Here is a 20,816-nt window from a genome sequence, read left to right as displayed (position 1 = left end):
TAGGCATGCTGTGGACCATCAGAAGAACTATCAAATCGATTCTGGAAGAGATCAAACCGGCTCTGTCACTCGAAGCCCAAATGATGAAGTTAAAACTGTCTTATTTTGGTCACACCTTCAGAAGAGAGAGATCACCGGAGAAGGATATTATGTTTGGGAAGATCGAAGGAACCAGACGAGGAGGATAACCTGCAATCAGATGGCTGGACACGTTGAAAACAACCATGGGGACTAGCACAACACCAATTTCATTTTAGATCTGTAATTCATCAAGTCCCTAGGCTCGAACATGAGTCAATGGCACCTAACACACTTGCAAATAAATGTATGGTTCATAGACAACGGTGCAAAAGACAAAGGCGCGCCCGGACAATTGAGCGCAGCGCGGAGGCACGCGCCGCTCTAAATTACTGTTTTTAGGGCTCCAACGGGGGGGTGTGTGGGGGGGAATCCCCCCACTTTACTTAATAGACATTGCGCTGCGTTGTGGGGGATTTGGGGGGTTGTAACCCTCCACATTTTACTGTAAACTTAACTTTTTCCCTAAAAACAGGGAAAAAGTGAAGTTTTCAGTAAAATGTGGGGGGTTACAACCCCCCAAACCCCCACAACGCCCCCACAATGTAGCGCAATGTCTATTAAGTAAAGTGGGGGGATTCCCCCCCCACACACCCCCGTTGGAGCCCTAAAAACAGTAATTTAGAGCAGCGTGTGCCTCCGCGCTGCGCTCAATTGTCTGGGCGCGCCTTTGTCCCGGCGCGCTTTTGACCTGACACCAAATGTATTTCACTCTTGCAAAATTGGAATGAGTCTTAGAATCGATGGCATCTTAGAATTGAGGAAATCTAGTATTGTTTTCTTATCTCTTCTGATGTACGAGGGGGTAGAGGTAAAGATAAAGCATTTGATATCAGTGACGTGGTAAAGGTACGAGGTGCCCCCCCCCATTCTCTCCCCATGAGCACTCTTCTCTGTGCTTCTGCTCCTTCCCACCCCCCTACTCCACACTCATGCTCTCCCTTCCCCCTGTACCTCTAAATCTTCGCCAGCACAAGTGGCTTCTCCAGCATGTTCCTCGTGCCAGCATTGGATTTCCCTCTGATGTCACTTCCTGGCCCCATGACCCGGAAGTGATTCAGAGGGAAACCAGGCAGGAGAAGTTGCTCGCACTGACAAAGATCTACAGATGTATGGGGTGTGGCAGGGCGGCACAAGTGGGATGGGGGTGGGGCGGAGAGGTGTTGGCGACCCTACCGACAAGGCACCTGGGGCGGTCCACAGCCCCCCCCATTACTATATCACTGCTTGATATATTGCCTTTCTGAGGTACAACCAAAGCAGTTTATTTATATATAGGTACTTGTACTTTATTGGAGAGCCCATTTAAAAAAGAATTTATTATAAATTCCGAATGATATTCTAGTCAGTTTTTGCGTTTGGAATTTACTGTGCCTCAGTATGTTTAAACTCACCACTAAATGGTCCAGTATTGCAAGAAAATCATCTTACATTACTGAGCTAGTCTCACGGAGTCATCTGTGAGTTAATACACCGAGCCTCGCTCTGTGTGTATCCATGTGAGGATTGCACGAGGGTCACCACAACACTACTCTGATCTACTCATGGTCCCAACGTTGAAATTGGCCAAATATGACGTTTAAGAAGAATGTCCCTTCAGAGATTCCATAAACTATTTGAAGAAAAAGAGGAAACTAGGAGCCCCTTTTACAAAGCCACAGTAGCGATGCCCGTGCGGCAAATGCAACGCAACCCGTTCAGATCCTTTGGTCTGCGTCGCATTTGCCAGGCCGTTACTCACTACTGCGGCTTTGTGAAAGGCGCCCTACATTTGGTTTGTTCAGTAACTGGGGTTTTAGTCCTACGATTTCTCCTTTAATAACTGGAAGGAAAGAGACGCAGGGCTGACCATGATATGAGTGAAATTCAGATTTTCATTCAGTGAATTTAAACAGCAGATCGAAGGTTTCAAATGCACAGTGGTTAAAGCTACACCCTTAGCACCCTGAGGTGGTGAGTTCAAACCCACACTGCTCTTTGTGACCCTGGGCAAGTCATTTAATCCCCCCATTGTCCCAGGTACATTCGATAGATTGTGAACCCACCAGGACAGAAAGGGAAAAATGCTTGAGTACCTGAATAAATCCATGTAAACCGTTCTGAGCTCCTCTTGAAGAACAGTAGAGAAAACTGAATAAATATGAGCTGATATTGTGACGTCATAATGCTTCATTCCACCAATAAGAGCCAACCTCATCAGTGATGTCACAATGGCTTGATTGTCCTAGACTGGGCTCACTTTTACAATATTTTGATTTCTAGAGTGGCACAGTGGTTAGAGCTACAGCCTTGGCACCCTGAGGTTATGGCTTCAAAGCCACGCTGCTCCTTGTGACCCTGGGCAAGTCACTTAATCCCCCCATTGCCCCAGGGACATTCGATAGATTGTGAACCCACCAGGACAGACAGGGAAAAATGCTTGAGTACCTGAATAAATCCATGTAAACCGTTCTGAGCTCCCTGGGGGAGAAAACTACAGAAAATTAAATAAATCTCCATACCGATATAGTAACCAAAACCAATTCATAAAAGGAGGCATCAAAGCAGCTGATTCCTTTCCACCCGATGTGGACTCCTTGGAGGGCAATAGTTCAGCTTCTCATAAGAGGCAGTGATCCTGCTTTCCATGCATTTCTTTTCACCTAAATACTAATACAGACAGGGGATTTGGGGAACCTCTTGTTCACAAAGGCTCTCAGTCTGAAAAATTCCAGAGCCACACTCACAGCATTTTTTTGTATATTGCAAAAAAAAATAAAATCCAGATGTTTTAGCTGGGCAACACTAGAAACCCAGAGCCGAAGTTTCAGTCACTATAGCCCTCTGCTGCCCAGTATTTTTTTCCCCTCAAGATACCACTTTGTTGATCTAATGCCATAACAAAAAGAGCCTTAAAACAATAATAATAATCAAGAAAAGAAACCCATTAGAATTGGTAAGATTCTACATAATGACAGTTTCACACTTACAGTCGGATTTATTTGCACCCCTCCAAAATCTGGCTACCAAAAGCACACACTGCCAGCTGCTTGCTTTTCTTTCGCAGATCTGAAGAATGTACTTAAGGCTCCACTTACTTATTTTTCTCCCCTTTGAGGCACCTGACTTCTTCAAGACTCAGCAACACCTTCCACAGTCAGACATCCTACTGCATCAAGAGCCACCCAAAGACTAAAACACGGGGTCCAGGCTGTGCCAATCCGTGACAGTGCCCTCCGCCTCCACTTTCCAGCCAGCTGGGTCCAAGCCCACATCCAAGGAAGAGGAAGCTGGAGCTGGCCGATCTGGAGAGCTGCTGCTGCCACTGCTGGGTTGCTTTTTCCTCCCTCCCCCTGCTGCTGTGACACCAGCAGATTGGAGGGCAAAGCTGCCAGTTCCTGTGGCTTGTGCTATGTAGAGCACAGACAGAGCCAATGAAAGGAGCATATCAGAGCATGCAGAAAAAAAAAAAAAGATGAACAAAACCTTGAGGTAACTGAACTGACTCGTTAACTGTTGATTGTGTATTTAGGGACAATTAAGAACTAGAATTTAATTAGAGGCAAGAGAGTGTATAGTTCTCTAGGCTGTGTCTTGAGACTAAAGAAGACACCTGTGTCACGGTAGGGTTGCCAGCTTAAACAGGGAAACCTGTGCTGGAGGTGGGGTGGCCAGCTGGTTCTAGGTTCGCCTGTCAGAATTGCTCCAGTCCTGGGTTTGCCCCATTGCATTCAGGGACTTGTAGTCTTGATTTCTCTTAGGGTCTCTTACTTTAGCTCTTGGTGTTTCTAGCACTGAGCTTACTTTGGAGCTGGTGGATGGAATGATTCCACTGCAGAATTTGGGCAGAATTCTGCATGCTGTGAAAAATTGTGGACTTGTTGTGCAGAAGTCGCTCCCCCCCGGCATAGGCTTAACCTTTTCCCTGCTCCCTCTCCCCAACAATTTTGGATATGTGCCTTCCCCCTGGAGCTTAAGCTGTGAAAGCCAGGGAGGAGGAAAGCAGCTACTTGTTAGGCCATGTTTTCCGCTTCCACTGTTCAGTGTCCTCTGTAGCCTTTCAAATGCACAGGACACTGTAGAGCAGGGGTGGCCACACTTTTTGGGCTTGCGAGCTACTTTTAAAATGACCAAGTCAAAACCACAAAGCACACTGTACGCTGAGAAAATGTTAATCATCATTCCTATTCCAGGGTTTTTCAAAGAGGTCAAAGCAGATGACTCTAAGCACTATCACCTCAGTAACAACCATACAAAAATAGACAAATATACCCCTTCCCTTTTTACTAAACCACGATAGCAGTTTTTAGCGCAGGGAGCTGCGCTGAATGCCCAGCGCTGCTCTCGACACTCATAGGCTCCCTGCGCTAAAAACCTCTATTGCGGTTTAGTAAAAGGGGACCATATTGTAAAATATAGAGAGCAGATATAAATTCAGACACATTTTGATCACTAAATTTAAAATAAAATCATTTTTCCTACCTTGTCTGGTGATTTCATAAGTCTCTGGTTGCACTTTCTTCTTCTGACTGTGCATCCAATCTTTCTTCCCTTCTTTTAGCCTGTAAGCTTCCTCTCCTCCAGACCTCATTCCTTCCCCCAACTTTTCCTTCCTCTTCCTTGCCCTTTCTTTCTCTCTGCCTCCCTTTCATTTTTTTCTGTTTCTCTTCTTTCCTTCTGTCTCCCTGCCTGCCCTTTTTCTTTCTTTCTCCCTGCCCTCCCCCAAGCCACTGCCACTGCCATTACCATCGGGGACCAGGACCCAAACGCCACCAATAACAGGCCCCAAGCTCTCCCTGCTTCGGCCAACCAGCATTCCTCTCCCCGGGGAAGAGGAAGGCTGATCAGCCCAAGATCGTATCAACCTATTGGGGGAAATGCTGCCGGGTCCTGCCTTCGCGGAAACAGAAAGTAGGCAGGATCCGGCAGGAACAAGAACAAATGCTTCACTAACCTGTCTCCCGCATTAGCCCGTAGCGAACGCTTGCTTCAGGGCTCTCAACATGTGCGTGCAGGCTTCCCTTCTCCCCCCCCCCTCCCCAGACATAACTTCCGGTTTCGGAGGGAAGAGAAGAGAAGCCTGCACGCACACGTTAGAGCCCGGAGCATAAGTTCGCTAGGGGCTGAAATCTCCAAGCTGGTTTTTTTGGGTTTTTTTTTAATGTTCAGCAGCGGCAGATGACAGCTGGGCGGACCGCCCAGCTAAAAGGCCCTAGGGAGAACACTGGAGAGGAAGGCTGATCGGCCCGTAGATCAGGACGGCAACACGAGTGCGATCGACTCGAGTTGCCTTCCTGAGCTACTGGTCGATTGTGATCGACGCGTTGGGCACCCCTGCTATAGAGTCTTTTAGGTGATTTTAATAAAGCAACGTTCTTATCTAATCCTGACGAGTTCTTGTTTCTACATGTGCTAATATTGCCATTAATGTGCAGCCATTAAAAAAAAACAAAAACCTGGCACATGAACCCCTTACTGCCATCTTTCATTAAATTGTTGAATTCTGGGTCTTATGGCAGCCCTCAATTGAATACCGAATTTGTCCCACTTACCTTCAGAAACTCGCTATTCCAAAGATATGCCAACGAAGTTGACAAATGCACAGGGTGAGACAAACCTAGGAGGACTACTACTACTTATCACTTCTATAGCGCTGAAAGGCATACACAGCGCTGTACATTATGACATTTATAGACGGTCCCTGCTCGGAAGAGCTTACAATCTAACTCGGACAGACAGACATGACATATAGGGATGCAGAACCCAAGGTGAGAGGAGTTAGGAGTCGAAAGCACTCTCAAAGAGGTGGGCTTTTAACTGGGCCTTGAACACTGCCAGAGACGAAGCCCGCCGTAGGGATTCGGGCAGCTTGTTCCAAGCATATGGCACAGCAAGGCAGAAGGGACGGAGTCTGGAGTTGGCAGTTGAAGAGAAGGGCACAGAAAGTAGGGACTTACCAGCTGAGCAGAGCTCACGGGTGGGGGAGGGGATGGTAGGATCATACGGCGAGATAAATGAAGAGAGATGGGTCCATAAGTTTCATGTATGCAGTATATCATATATGTAAGCATCATCTATTAGATGTGAGAACTATGCTGATTGTGTTGGCGAATGTTTCAAGATGTGAAATGCTTGTTCACTCTTTCCAAAAATGCTAGGAACTAGGGGCCATGTGATGAAGCTTCTACATAGTAGATTTAAAACAAACCAGAGAAAATATATCTTCACGCAACATGTAATTAAATTCTGGAATTCATTGCTGGAGAATGTGGTGAAATCAGTTAGCTTAGCAGAGTTTAAAAAAAAGGTTTGGATAAATTCCTAAAAGAGAAATTCATAGGAGTAAGTTCTACCTCTCCCTACTGATCTGGAACTATCGAGTAACCCTAGAAGTAGCAGCCAAGTCCTTTCAGAAGGTACTCCCATCTCAAACCAGTAGCATTATCAAGCATCCAGGGCTCAGCAGTGTCTGGCACCCATCCATCCAGTAATACCATTGGCTTTTCACCTAGTAAAAAATGGCATATTATAAAGACCTGGCACATCCTGTCTACCTAGTTATTCTGTCAACGCTAAGGACACAACTGTGCCAGTTTATACATTATATTGACTCTGGGGATGAAAGAGATGGAAATAGCATGCAGTGCCACAAACACACAGCTTATAAAACCGATGGAAGGTCCTCGTATAAATTCAGGAAGCGCTACTGCATTAAAAAAAACAACCAGCTGTGCCAATTTAAGTGCAGTAAACCAGCTGCACCCTTTCCTGAAAGGCTTCCTATCTGGTGCTCATCAGGGAACCACTGCACAAAGCCTCTCTCTTTGCTGTTTTCACTATACTTTTCCATCCAGATGTTCAAGAGCAGAGAGATCACCTGCAGCTGGAGCAGTTTCTAACGTTAGCACACGCGCAATCCCCTGGAGGGGCTGCAAATTAGATCCACAATTTGAATTTTGAGTTGGCTTTGGATCAGTCAGACAGTCCCATATAAAGACTTATATGGCTGATCCAGTCTGACCCAAAAGGTGACTAGAGTTATGCCTGTCACTCTATGCCTTTCTTTTAAATTAATTAATGATGCTAACAGGTGATAGGCTCAGGAGTAATCTAAGGAAAGGCTGGTAGATGCATGGAACAGTCTCCCAGAAGAGGTGGTGGCAGTGGCGTACCTAGGGTATGTGGCACCCGGGGCCCATCATTTTTTGACACCCCCCCCCCTCATGGAAAAATTTTTTTTTTTTTTTTTTGCAATAACCATGAAATGGAATAAATGGTCAGAATAGAAACAGGCAGTGAAAATTTTCTTTTATTGAACCTCATTTATGTAACCATTATTCCAAACATAACATAACATAAATTATGTCGGAATTGTCATGACATCAGAAGTACATATGGAGTAGTTGCAGGTGATGCTTGGGACAGTTCTGATTATGTTAGTTTGGTTTTATGTGTTTTTTGAATAGAAGGGTTTTTATTTCTTTTTTTAAGGTTTTGTAGTTTGTGGTCGAGGTCAATAGGTTGTAGAGTTGGGGGTCAAGTGTTGCAGCTCGAATGGCTAGGAGGTTGTCGAACAGTTTTTTTCTTTTGACGTTTTTGGTTGGAGGGTGTGTGAATGGTGCGTGAGTTCTCCTATGTCTGTTTGAAGTGGATTGAATTATTTAGCTGAAGAAATTAGTTACCCCCCCATTCCACACACATTAATTCTCTTCCATTTTTGTTCCCATTATAAAAAAACACTGATAAGTTCCCAGGAAAAAAATACATTAAAATAAGAAGTGAAAACAAAGGCCCCTACAGATGAGAACATAACATAAGAATAGCCTAACTGGGTCACACCAATGGTCCATCATGCCCAGTAGCCCATTCTCATGGTAGCCAATAGTGCTGCCCGATTCAGAGAAAAATATTTCATTCGATTCGATTCACCCTGTTGAATCGATTTTTCGATTAGATTCACTGTTAATGACACCGCTTTTTAAGTTTAAACAAAGTATAACAATAAATTTCACAACAACAATAAATTTCACAAAGTACTTAAAAAAAAAAAAATCACATTTTTCCATTAAAGCAGTTCTGGAGACATTTGCTTGAACAGTCTTTTTTCCCAGTCCATAAGCAAGCAATATGAAAAAGATTTCCTTAATTATCTACTCAAACATTTTTGCTATTTACTTTCATTGTACCTAGACTATTATTCAGTAGAAAAAATTTAGTTTGTTCAATCAAGCAGAACATTCACTCATAGAAGTCCAATGTCCACACAGGATTTGATTGAACAAACCATATTTTTTCTACTGAATAATAGTTTAGGTATACTGAATAGCAAAAATGTTAAAGCCACACAGAAAAGCAGTAAAAGTCAATAGGTTCTCCAAGTGGGAACAACCTGATGTCTCAGCACTTGAGGAAAAGACCACGTAATAATGTTTATAAGATAAATCATATAAATGATTATACTGAAGCAGGGTGTCCTCAGCGTGAGAGGTAAGCGAGAGGAGAGAATTCTCCAGTGCTTTACACAATAAGGCTCCTCTGCCTGCAGTGCACACCATCATAGGACACCTCAGGTGTGCTCAAATTAATCAATGTGATAAATTAAACAGTGATAAACAATTGGTCAATCACAAGAGTGCAAGATCAAACAGGTTGTTCCCACTCAGAGAACCTATTGACTTTACTGCTTTTCTGTGTGAGTAGATAATTAAGCAAATTTCTGATAGCCTACAGAACTGATTCTCACCTTCCATCCCCAGCCCCCAAGACTTACCAGACCCCCCCTGCCGATGCATTTACTTACTGCCTGAACTGGATATTAAATCGTGGGGAAGAGAGGAGAAATGCGGGGAAAGAGCCAGCCAAAACTAGTATTTGTTGCTGCTGAGTGCACCAATCCAGGGCAAGCAGACGCTTCCCCCATGTCTTAATAACAGACAATGGACTTTTCCTCCAGGAATTTGTCCAAACCTTTCTTAAAACCAGCTACGCTATCTACTTTTAACATAACTTCTGGCCACTTCATTTTTAAGCTTAGATCTTTCCTTCCAAACAGAGACCTTGCTAGATGTCAAATACAGCACAAGGTAACTTCACATGGACTTAACTGTGCAGGAAATGAATCTCCTCATACACCCACCATATAGTGCAAAAATGTGCAAAGGTCTGTTTTTTTCTTTCGATCACTACATAGCCTAATGCCACACAAGCAGCGCTGTTACAAACATATTCTGAAGGTCAATGCTAAGGTTGACAAAGTTTCCTTCCTTGGACCAGAAGGAGATACTGACAAACCACTGGAAGAGATTCTAAAACAACTACCCAGAAATAACACCCAAAGACCCACTCAGTGTGTGAACCAGTTGAGTGGAGTGGACTAACTGGGGGTGGAAATGGGCCCAGAGTTTGCTCAGCAGAATTTCCCAGACTACCTCGTCCTCTCAACACACTGACATGCTACCACCACCACCAACACTAGGAACACCTCACCGAGTATGCCAGCAATGCTTATAAACTTTATAAAACACATTATTATATTTTCTTATAAAGCATATATTTTAACTGAACTCAGCCTTGCCATTCACAAAAATAGAAAAGTTCCCATTTCAAGCTGTCTCATGTACACTTTTCAAATCTAACATATTGTAATCACAAAACAGAAAATAAAATTATTTTTTCTACCTTTTGTTCTCTGATCAATATTCAAATCTTGTTGGTCCCAGGCTCTTGTTGTCTTGCTTGCCAGGGTCTCCTTTCTCCGTGCTAACCATCCGTCTGCCATCTCTGTTCTCCCCTTCCGTTTCCCTTCCCTCTCCCGGAGATCTGGCATCTTTCCTTTTTTTTGTCTCCATCCACAGATTCACCTTTTCTCAACTCCCCACCACCCCAGGATCCACCATCTCTCCCTTTCTGTTCCCAACTATCCTCCTATCCAGTATCTCTATCCCCCCTCCACACCATCCCCTGTTTCCAAGTTCTCTCCCTTTCTGTTCCTTCCCTCCCTAAATCCCATTATGCACCATCTCTCTCCCACTCCTCTGTTTTTAGACCCATTATTTCTAACCCCCAAAGTCTGGCATATGCACGTATCTTTGAACCCCCCCTTCCCTCTCTCCCTCTGTGTACTTTTACACCAGGACCCCCCTCCCCCGAAGGTCTGTCCCCCCTCAGAAGGGCTACACCCCACCCCTGAAGACCTGCACCCCCCGAAGGACTTTACCTCCCACCCGAAGGTCTGTCCCCCTCTGAACGCCTAAACCCCACCCCTGAAGGCCTGCACCCTCCCCGAAGGATTGTACCCCCCACCCGAAGGTCTGTCCCCCCCTGAAGGCCTGCACCCATCCCGAAGGCCTGCACCCACCCCGAATGCCTGCACCCACCCCGAAGGCCTGCACCCACCCCGAAGGCCTGCACCCCCGAAGGCCTGTCCCCCCCCCTTGAAGGCCTGACCCCCCCTTGAAGGCCTGCCTGCTTGTCCCCCCTTGAAGGCCTATCCCCCCTTAAAGGTCTGCCTGTCCCACCCCCTTGTAGGCCTGTCCCCCCTTAAAGGTCTGCCTGTCCCACCCCCTTGTAGGCCTGTCCCCCCCTTGAAGGCCTGACCCCCCCTTGAAGGCCTGCCTGCTTGTCCCCCCTTGAAGGCCTGTCCCCCCCTTGAAGGTTGGCACCCCCCCAAAGGCCTGCACCCCCTTGAAGGCCTGTCCCACCCCCTTGTAGGCCTGTCCCCCCCTTGAAGGCCTGCCTGCTTGTCCCCCATTGAAGGCCTGTCCCCCCCCTTGAAGGCCTGCACCCCCCCTTGAAGGTTGGCACCCCCCCAAAGGCCTGCACCCCCTTGAAGGCCTGTCCCACCCCCTTGTAGGCCTGTCCCCCCCTTGAAGGCCTGCCTGCCTGTCCCCCCCTTGAAGGCCTGCACCCCCTTGAAGGTCTGCACCCCCCCCCCGAAGGCCTGCACCCCCCCGAAGGCCTGTCCCCCCACTTGAAGGCCTGCCTGCCTGTCCCCCCCTTGAAGGCCTGCACCCCCTTGAAGGTCGGCACCCCCCCTGAAGGCATGCACCCCCCCTGAAGGCCTGTCCCCCCTTGAAGGCCTGTCCCCCCCCCCTTGTAGGCCTGCACCCCCTTGTAGGCCTGTCCCCCCCCTTGTAGGCCTGTCCCCCCCTTGAAGGCCTGCCTGCCTGCCCCCCCCTTGAAGGCCTGCACCCCCTTGAAGGTCTGCACCCCCCCCCCCCGAAGACCTGCACCCCCCCTTGAAGGCCTGCCTGCCTGCCTGTCACCCCCCCTCCCCCTTGAAAGTCTGCCTGCCCGCCCGCCCGCCCCACCCTGAAGGCCTGATGCCCCGACCCACCCCGAAGGACCATTCGCCCCCCTGGCCTCCCCGCACTACCTATGAAGCAGCCGCAGCAGGATCGCGACGTCAGCTATCTTTGCGCTGCTTAGGAGCTGCTTCCTGCGCCGGGCTACCTTAAGCTACTGCCCCCCCCACGCCCGAAGGACCGCTCGCCCCACTGACCTTCCAGCACACCTATGAAGCAGCCCGCAGCAGGATCGCGACGTCAGCAATCCCTCAGCTGCTTGGGCGCTGCTTCCTGCGCCGCGGTCCCGCCCCCTCCTCTGACGTCAGAGGAGGGACGGGACCGCGGCGCAGGAAGCAGCGCCCAAGCAGCTGAGGGATTGCTGACGTCGCGATCCTGCTGCGGGCTGCTTCATAGGTGTGCTGGAAGGTCAGTGGGGCGAGCGGTCCTTCGGGCGTGGGGGGGGACTGAGCGGCAAGGCCGGGAACACCCCCTCAGGGCTGGTACCCGGGGCGGCCCGCCCCCCCCGCCCCCCCCTAGGTACGCCACTGGGTGGTGGAGACAGAGACTGTGTCTGAATTTAAGAAGGCGTGGGATCTCTTAGAGAGAAGTTACTGTGGATGGGCAGACTGGATGGGCCTTTATCTGCCATCGTGTTTCTATGTTTCTAATTAAATTCATTTTTTTTTATTTATACTTTTGAATACATTTACAATATCCAATAATTCAAGGGAAAAAAAATTAAATTCATTTTTTATCCTGTTTTCTCCAAAGAGCTCAGAACGGGTTACAGGTTACGATTTGCCATAATTACGTACAGTGGCATAGTAAGGGTGAGCGGCGCCCCGGGAGGGGGGGTTTCCCCATCCCCGCCGCCCCCATACCTTAAACTTCTCCGGTGTAAGCAGCATGCTGCCCATGTCGGTGTGGGCTCCCCTTTGACGTCACCTCCTAGGCGCAGGTCCCGGAAGTGACGTCAGAGAGAGCACCAAAAAGGTACGAGGGAAGGCAAGGGGCAAGGAATGGGAAGCAAGTGAGCAAGCGGGGGGAGGGGAGGAGGAGGGTGCCATTGCGCCTTTAGGAAGACCCCCCCCGCGCACACCCCTTTCTATACCACTGATTACATACAAGTTTATTGTGAAAGTCCTTTCACTTTCACTTTGAGTTAAACTTTGATTCTGTCTTGTTGTTTTATCAGGATCCTCTGTTTATCCCCCCACCTCTTGGTGCACACAGTGGCATAATAAGGGGAGGGGCGGGGGGGCACCAGCGCCCGTCCTCATCTCTGCCCCCCACTCCTTCCTCCTTCATGGCACGAGCAGCGACCCAAACCTACTGCTCCCGCCTGCGTTGGCTTTTCTTCTGATGTCACTTCCTGGACCCACACCCAGGAAGTGATATCAAAGGAAGAGCTGATGCTGGCATGAGCAGCGGGTTTGGGCTGCCACTTGCACCACGCAGGTTAAAGAGGTTCGGGGGAATGGAAGGGGCACACGGCAGGAGGGGGCAGAGAAGGAGTAGATGGGGGTAGGATATTGGAGAAGAGGGCGGGGGAGGTGCACCTCTCACCCTCGCTACACCACTAGGTGAACAATTGGATTTAAAAACTATTTTTGACAACTGTTCTTTACACATGTGTAGTTCTTCCCCTCTTTCCCCTTGTTCCTGTTAGTTGCTGTCCAAACATTGTCTTGTTTGTATTTCCAAATTGTTTCGTACCCCCTGTTTTTATTATTATGTACAGCGCTTAGAAATTTTATGTGTTTTTATCAAATTTTAAATAAACTTGAAACTTGAACCTAGTTTTCCACCTCTACTAGTGACTTTGCAGCATCTTCAGACTTCTTAATCAAAATCCCAGTGTACTATGCTGTTAATCTTGTCTGAAATATCAGTTTATGGGGTTGAACTGATGCTCAATGACAGCCCTGTGCACTAACAGTGGTTAAAATCAGGGTTCACGGGAAGCAGAGCCATGCGAATCTACGAGGACCACCTAACTGGCTTGTCCCAAAAGGAATTCCTTTTGCAAAGCAGAACCAGCAGGTTCTAAGAACATAAGAAGCGCCATCTCCGGATCAGACCTACGGTCCATCAAGTCCGGCGATCCGCACACGCGGAGGCCCTGCCAGGTGTACATCTGGCGTAATTTTTAGTCACCCATATCCTTCTATGCCTCTCGTAATGAGATGTGCATCTAGTTTGCTTTTGAATCCTCGGATGGTCGATTCCACAATAACCTCCTCTGGGAGAGCATTCCAGGTGTCAATCACTCTCTGAGTGAAGTAGAACCTCCTGATATTAGTCCTGAACTTGTCCCCCCTCAGCTTCATTCCGTGTCCTCTTGTCCGTGTCAAATTGGATAATGTAAATAGTTTTTTCTGCTCTATTTTGTCAATTCCTTTCAGTATTTTGAAGGTCTCAATCTATCCCCTCGCAGTCTCCTTTTCTCAAGGGAGAACAATCCCAGTCTCTTCAGTCGATCCTCGTATTCCAGTTTCTCCATACCTTTTACTAGTTTTGTTGCTCGTCTCTGCACCCTCTCCAGCAGTTTTATATCCTTCTTTAGGTTGGGAGACCAATGTTGGACGCAGTATTCCAAGTGGGGTCTGACCATTGCTCTATAAAGCGGCATTATGACCCTCTCTGATCTACTCGTGATTCCCCTCTTTATCATGCCCAACACTCTATTTGCTTTCTTTGCTGCCGCCGCACATTGTGCTGATGGTTTCAGGGTCCTATCTATCAGTACACCCAGGTCCTTTTCTTGTTCGCTCTTACCCAGAGTTGCACCTGACATTGTAAAGTTTTGGAAACACTAGCATGCTCCACAACGAATGCTGCAGAACTTTCTTGACATTGCTGATAGCTCCTAAGTAGAGAATGACACGGTGACAAAATTCATCACCGTCCCCGTCCCCATGGATAACCACAGGAAACCATCCCGTGCCATTCTTTAGTGTCTATCTCAACCTCAATCCTTCTATACCAGCATCCTTCAATGCAAGGCTTGAGGGTCAGTGGCTGGGCCCATTCATACTCTGATTCTTCCCTCTCTCCTTAAAGAATGACATGGAGATGGTTTCCCAGTCTGTATAAATCCTGCACAAGCAGTAGATTTTCCCAAGCTATCTCAATAATGGCCTAAGAACTTCTCTTTTAGGAAATTAGCCAAACCTTTTTTAAACCCCGCTAAGCTAACTGATTCCACCACATTCTCTGGCAACGAATTCCAGAGTTTAATCACATCTGTGAAGAAATATTTTCTCCAGTTTGTTTTAAACCTACTACTTAGTAGCTTCATTGTGTGCCCCCTAGTCCTAGTATTTTTGGAAAGAGTAAACAAGCAATTCACATCTTCCCTTTCCTCTCCACTCAGTATTTTATAGACCTCTATTATATCTCCCCTGAGCTGTCTCTTCTCCAAGCTGAAGAACCCTACCTGCATTAGCCTTTCCTCATGGGAAAGTTGTCTCATCCCTTTTATTCATTTCCGTCACCCTTCTCTGTACCTTTTCTAATTCTGCTAAATCTTTTTCGAGATACGGCAACCAGAACTGCACACAGAAATTGAGGCAAAAAAACCCAAACCCTGGTATGGCAAGCATGCATAGCATGGAAGGCACGGTACAGTACATTAAATAGGGTAAATTAAATGCGGATTTTGCACATTTTCCCACAAGCTAGGCTTTCGCAACATATTTCTCATGCCTACAAAATACATTCTGTCACTCAAACAAGTTATCTTTAAAAGACAGCTAATAGTTTTTCTGCCACTGGAATAGTGGGACCTGCATTCCCGCCTAAGCCGCAAGCACTGCCAATAAAGTCTGATCTCAGCATCCATTAAGCCCATTTGGCATAATTACTGTTTACGGTGATAAGGTGAAAACAAAATCATATTTTCACTGTACATTCACCACTAACAAAGTGATTGTCATGTTGTTAAATTTACTCATAGTTGCCTGTTCTGTACATTTCTAATTAGAGAAAAAAAAAAAGGCGTAAAATCCTGTTTTGTACAATAGGACACCCACCTCTCCGACAAAGTAAAGATGGGGCTGGGGGGCTGCACCATGCTCTTCAGGTCAGGGTCACTGCAATCAGACAGAAGGCATCATATCTCATGTGCATCCATCGCTGGCATGCTGGAACCCCGGACTAGAAAGCATCTAATTGGTTATTGGGAGTCAATTCAGAGCAGTTTACATGAGCTTCTGTGATGGCGTTACAATACAGAGTTAGCGTTTTCTGAGCTGTTTTTCAATATGGACACATTTATACCATAATCAATCATCCCACATATATATACATATAATACTAGTATCGTGTACTCTGTTTATACTAAATTCTACTTATTTGCCCACATACCTGTATCGTGCTCTGTGTTGTGTTCTGGTTCAAGAATCTCAGACATCTAAATTGTCCTTTCCATCTTTAAAAGGAATAATATTACTTGATCTTTCTCCTATACTTTTACAATGATTTGGACTGGGATTCCCTCTTGTGTTAGAACTCTTCTCTCCTTCCAGATTTTCCGTAAATCTATGAAAACACTGTTACGTCAACAGTTCTTAGAAAATTGTTCTAAGGAAAATTGGTCATCTTCTCTCTAGGATGTCGGATGAGGGTCTTCAAACTACCGGTGCAGGTGATCAAGGCCACTAGCGTGCTCGACTTTAAGAATAAATGGGACATCCACGTGGGATCTCTACGTGGGTCGAGCAGCACTCTGACTTAATGGGGTGGGACAGTAGAGTGGGTAGACTTGATGGGCTTTTCTGCCGTCATCTTTCTATGTTTCTAACAATAAGTTATTTTCTCTCTAATATAACGCTTTGTAGAATCGATAAGGCGTTTAATCAAATAAATAAATAAACAATAAAAAAAATAAACAATAAACGACTTTCACTCTGATTACAGCAGTCTGCATTTTAAAACTTTTACTCAGATGATTTCTTAAAAGTAGTTGGTCTTGAATCAATCTTTTATGCAGATTCTAGAAATGACTTCCGTTTTTGCCTATCTTGTCAGGTTTTTACACAAAATAAGAAGTTATGTTTTCATGATTTTAACTACTGTAAGCACAAATGTATTCAAACACCATTTCACACGAGGCCAATTTTTAATACAAACACATTTTAAAAATACTGTAAAGAACTGCCCTAGTTTATTTTTTGACTATCCTGTAACAAAACAAAAAGCAAACAGTGTTCCATTAATTTTCAAACTTTCTCCTCTTTGACTTCCCGGAAGATCTTGACTGGTCGTTTTCAACATTCAACGGTAGTCAGCCATCATAGTTTCATTCCATCTCCCCTGGTACCTCTTCTCTATCTCCTTAATATCTTGGTTCACCTTGCTCTTCACTATAATGTCCCGGATTTTCTGGAAAGTAGTCAATATGGGAATGTAAAAAGTGAACTTTTACACTCATGTTATAACCCAACTCATGTTGCAACCCAACTTTTTATGTGAACCGAGTCGAGCTCCTTTTGGGGAGATGACACAGTATATAAATCCAAGATTTAGATTAGATTAGATAATGGGGATTAGCCAGCTATCTCCTCTATGTTGCATTATTAGTTAAAGTAGTCTGTGAAGAGGATGGTCTTTATTCCTTTCTTGAACTTTCCGGTGTCCTTTTCTAGTTTAATTCCATCGGAAGGGAGTTCCACCACCTTGGAGCCATTGCACCCCAGTCACAAAGAAAATAACTTTAGTTCACCTGGTAACTACTTTTTTACACTGTGCAGTATATGCAGGGCATTCAATACACAATCATGTAATAATCAATTTTAGCATTATTGTGACCCAACAAGTAGAGAAGATGGAATGCCACTGGGGCATGTTCCATACTGTTGATGACCACAAAACATGCTAGTTTCCTATTGATTAGATAGATGAGTTTGGTTGTTTTAATTCTCCCTTTTCAACATTAAAACAACAAAATGTGTGTGATTAGTGCAGGTAACCCTACAGCCAATGAGATTGTAGGATATCAACAATGACTGTGACTTAAGTTTGCATTCATTGCAGACTGCGTATCCTCAGATTTATCTGATATATGTTCATTAAAGAAATATGAAAACCCAACTAGCTATGGGCCAACATAAAACACAGGTTTGCAAAGTTTTGCATGAGGGAGCTTGCACACAGAAGCAGCATTCACAGCACTTTGGAGAAGGAAGCAGCTGGAAACTGCTACCTGGTTCTCTGTTTCCCAGCTGTTAAAGGTTGCTACAGGCCTTTTCTTAACATGGGGAGGGAAGCTCACTAAAACCCCCGACACACCTGCCCACTCCTTTAAGAAAACTAGAGATGCTCTCTTGTTTCCCATTGTTAGGATTTGTAGAAACCAGGATCACATACGAGGTTCAAACGGCACTGAAACACCTTGTACCAAATTTGTTTTAAATAGCCTCAAAACCTCTTCCTAACTGGTAAATGTTATCTGCAAACCTGCATTTAAGCTCATGTAGAGAATTGTCAAAGGATAAATAGTTGCCCCTTTCTCAAAGCTTCCCTCCAGAGAAACATATTTATTTCCCCTTACATACAAACCTACAATGAGATGGAGTATTTGCTTTTCAAGCCCTTCCAAGAAGGCTTAACAAATAGTGGCGGATTATATTTTTTTCTTTCAATTTTAGCACAGACTTTTGTCAGAGATAGACAAATATTATACATGCTGTGTCCATGAATCCTTATTAGGGACTAGATGGCCCAGGGGAATTGTCACATCATTATCAGAGCCTTCCATCTCTAGGTCACTGGCTCACATCCAGCTCAGGTCAGTAGGGACTTACTTACAGGACGATGGCTTATGTAAAATGCAAAGGCTGTATCCGCCAAGTTCCTGCCACCATATCAAAAGCACACGGCAGCTCTTTCCGATTCTTATAAATCTGTGAATAGTACTGCAAGACCTACTTTGTCTTGGGTTCTCCATCAAGAAGACACTATGCTTCTTCACCCAGACACCCAACCAGGCAAGGTTTTCAGCATACCCACAAAGAATATAAATGCGATAAATCTGCAAGCTTCACCGATAAGCAAATCTTTCTCATACATATTCACTTTGGATATTCCAAACTGGCTTGGATCTGTCCTGGGCAAGAAAGCAAAGATAAAGCTGCAGGTAGACTAGGATCTGTCTGTGACAGCGATTCCCAGCCCTGTCCTGGGTTTTCAGAATACATAAGATTGCCTTCAAGATATGCAAACCTAAGCTTGCAAATTTATCTCCCATTGTGTTCTTTTTTTCTCCCCCTGCTGATACTCATTTAATTAGTAAACCACTTAAGATGATAAAAATTGACAGGAAGCCTATCAAATAAAGGGGAACCATGAACTTTTGAATTAAGTTACAAGGTTTTCTCAGCTATGAGCTTCATACTGAAACGCTAAGTAAAGCATTTATGCCAGTAGCTAGGAAATGGGGAATTAAATACATGATTAAATTAACTTGTCTCTTCATTGATATTTCTGGGCCATAGACTGTAGTCTGGCATTGTCCTAGATGCCAAATGCTGAAGTTGCCGTCAACGCTCACTCCAAATTGAAGAGGGCCTCCACTTTTGTGGACTCTGTCTCAATCAGTCCTGGCTCTTATTGTGCTACAGTAGGACAAAGTCCTCATTCACAGCCCCCTAGAGCTTAGCCAATGAGTGATCATCCATTACTTATGGCATACTAGAGGTTCAGCGCAATACAAACTTATCACCTTAGGGAAGCAGTTAAATACTGTATTTGCTTATTTTAAAATGTGCTCACTATAAAGTCAAAGGCACAATGCAATTTTTATTGGTTGCAGATTTGATTGCATTAGGAAAGGAGAGAATGCAGTTAATTCTTTTAAGAAAAGGGAAATTCATTCAACTAAAAAAAAAAAAAAAAAAGCAGCCACTCATCAGAGTAGATAATGAACTACTTGGTACCAAACTAAAACCAACTTCTGAGAGAATAATAATGAAAAAAAAAAGAGGAAAGATATGTAAGGTTAAGAAAACAAGTCCTAATGCACTGGGTGATTTTGAAAAGCCTATTCCCTTGTGTTTAAATCCTGGCAAACCAAAGTGCCTGCAAGATTGGGCACAGGTTGGCACTCCAAGTGGCGATTCCTGGTACCCCACCTTAAAAAGCAGCTGCTGTTTCAGTTAATCCACTGACTCTTATTAAGGTACGTTACTAAAAGCACATGTACTGTGAAAAACAGCCCTTCATTTTGAACTTCAAGTATTATCCAGCAGTTATGAAGAGGTTGTGAAGATGCATCTGTCTCCTCTTACCTCCTTATACACAGTGATGATTCAGACGTATCCAGTCCTAGCTAATACTTTCTGATTAATAAGCCAGCAACGTGTAGTCGTGTTTTCAATTAAAGAAACTAAAGCTCCTCATACTGAGCCTCTCGCTGTTGTGGTTAAAGAAAAAATAGGGAGGGAGAGAGCGAGCGCCATCAAGTGTCCAGAATGGGTAATACAAATAATCATTATTTTTTCCCCTTTCAATAAAATGTGGCTCATCCTTTCACTTGGAAATGCATTTACAAGCTACTGAAAGGAAGAGAAACATGGAGGACTAAATCACTCATCAATAGACCCAGTAAGCTGGAATTAGAATATAAAATAAGGAAAAAAAAAAAATCACCAATCCTAGCCCGAGTTCTGAGTGATCCGAGAACCCACAGAACCAGGATGAAACTACCAAGCCACTAAATAAAGCACTGGAAAAGGAGGAAGAGCGACACCTGTTGATCGTTTATATTATAATCTTAAGTCAGTGATTCTTCAACCTGTCCTGGGGGCTCCCCAGTCAATGGGTCGACATTCGAAGCAATTTGCTCAGAAGTGACCACTAATTTTGTGTGAGGTGCAGTGGTTAGAGAGCTACAGCCTCGGCATCCTGAGGTTGTGGGTTCAAATCCCAAAGTGCTGTTTGTGACCCTGGGCAAGTCACTTAGTCCCCATTGCCCCAGGTACATTAGATAGAGTGGGAGCCCACCAGGACAGTTAGGGAATAATGCTTGAGTACCTGAATAATTTGTAATCCGCATAGAATTGTAGAATATGTGGAATATAAATATTTAAACAAAACAAACAAACACTGGCACTTAATCAGTTAGCGACTAGCTATTTGGGGGTGTTCTTGTGGACTGCATAAAAGTCAGTCGTATCTTTATGCAGTAACCCTTAGCCCAGGAGTGGGGAACGAAGGCCCCAGTCCAGTCAAGTTTTCAGGATTTCCCCAACAAATATGCATGAGATCTAGTTGCCTACAATGGAGGAAATGCATGCAAATACATCTCATCCATATTCATTGGGGAAATCCTGAAACCTAGCACAAAATATTAAGGAGCGAGCATGAAAAATCAACCAAACACAAGCACATGCCCTATAAGGTACCTCAGAAGCTCCCTCCTCGCTATAAGGCATCCCAAGCTCTACCAATCCCGACGACCTATGGATCACAAAA

At 45.2% G+C, this 20,816-nt stretch overlaps 1 protein-coding gene across 4 annotated transcripts in view; it reads right to left on the bottom strand.

The window, feature by feature from the left end:
* Positions 1–3,381, bottom strand: part of PPP1R16B (protein phosphatase 1 regulatory subunit 16B) — a 91,863-nt gene extending 88,482 nt beyond the window's left edge. For 2 of the 4 annotated variants that reach the window (XM_033914164.1, XM_033914163.1), the window contains exon 1: positions 3,156–3,381. The gene's annotated coding sequence lies outside the window, so the exon portion shown is untranslated. Of the gene's footprint in view, positions 1–3,047 lie in introns of all 4 variants that reach the window. The other 2 variants (XM_033914165.1, XM_033914167.1) reach the window with 2 other exon arrangements.
* Positions 3,382–20,816: the final 17,435 nt, after the last annotated feature.

This window comes from Geotrypetes seraphini, chromosome 11 (genome assembly GCF_902459505.1).
Source record: "Geotrypetes seraphini chromosome 11, aGeoSer1.1, whole genome shotgun sequence".
Lineage (NCBI taxonomy): Eukaryota > Metazoa > Chordata > Amphibia > Gymnophiona > Dermophiidae > Geotrypetes > Geotrypetes seraphini.
Note: the sequence above shows the minus strand (reverse complement) of the source record. Positions and strands in the feature narration are given on the sequence as shown.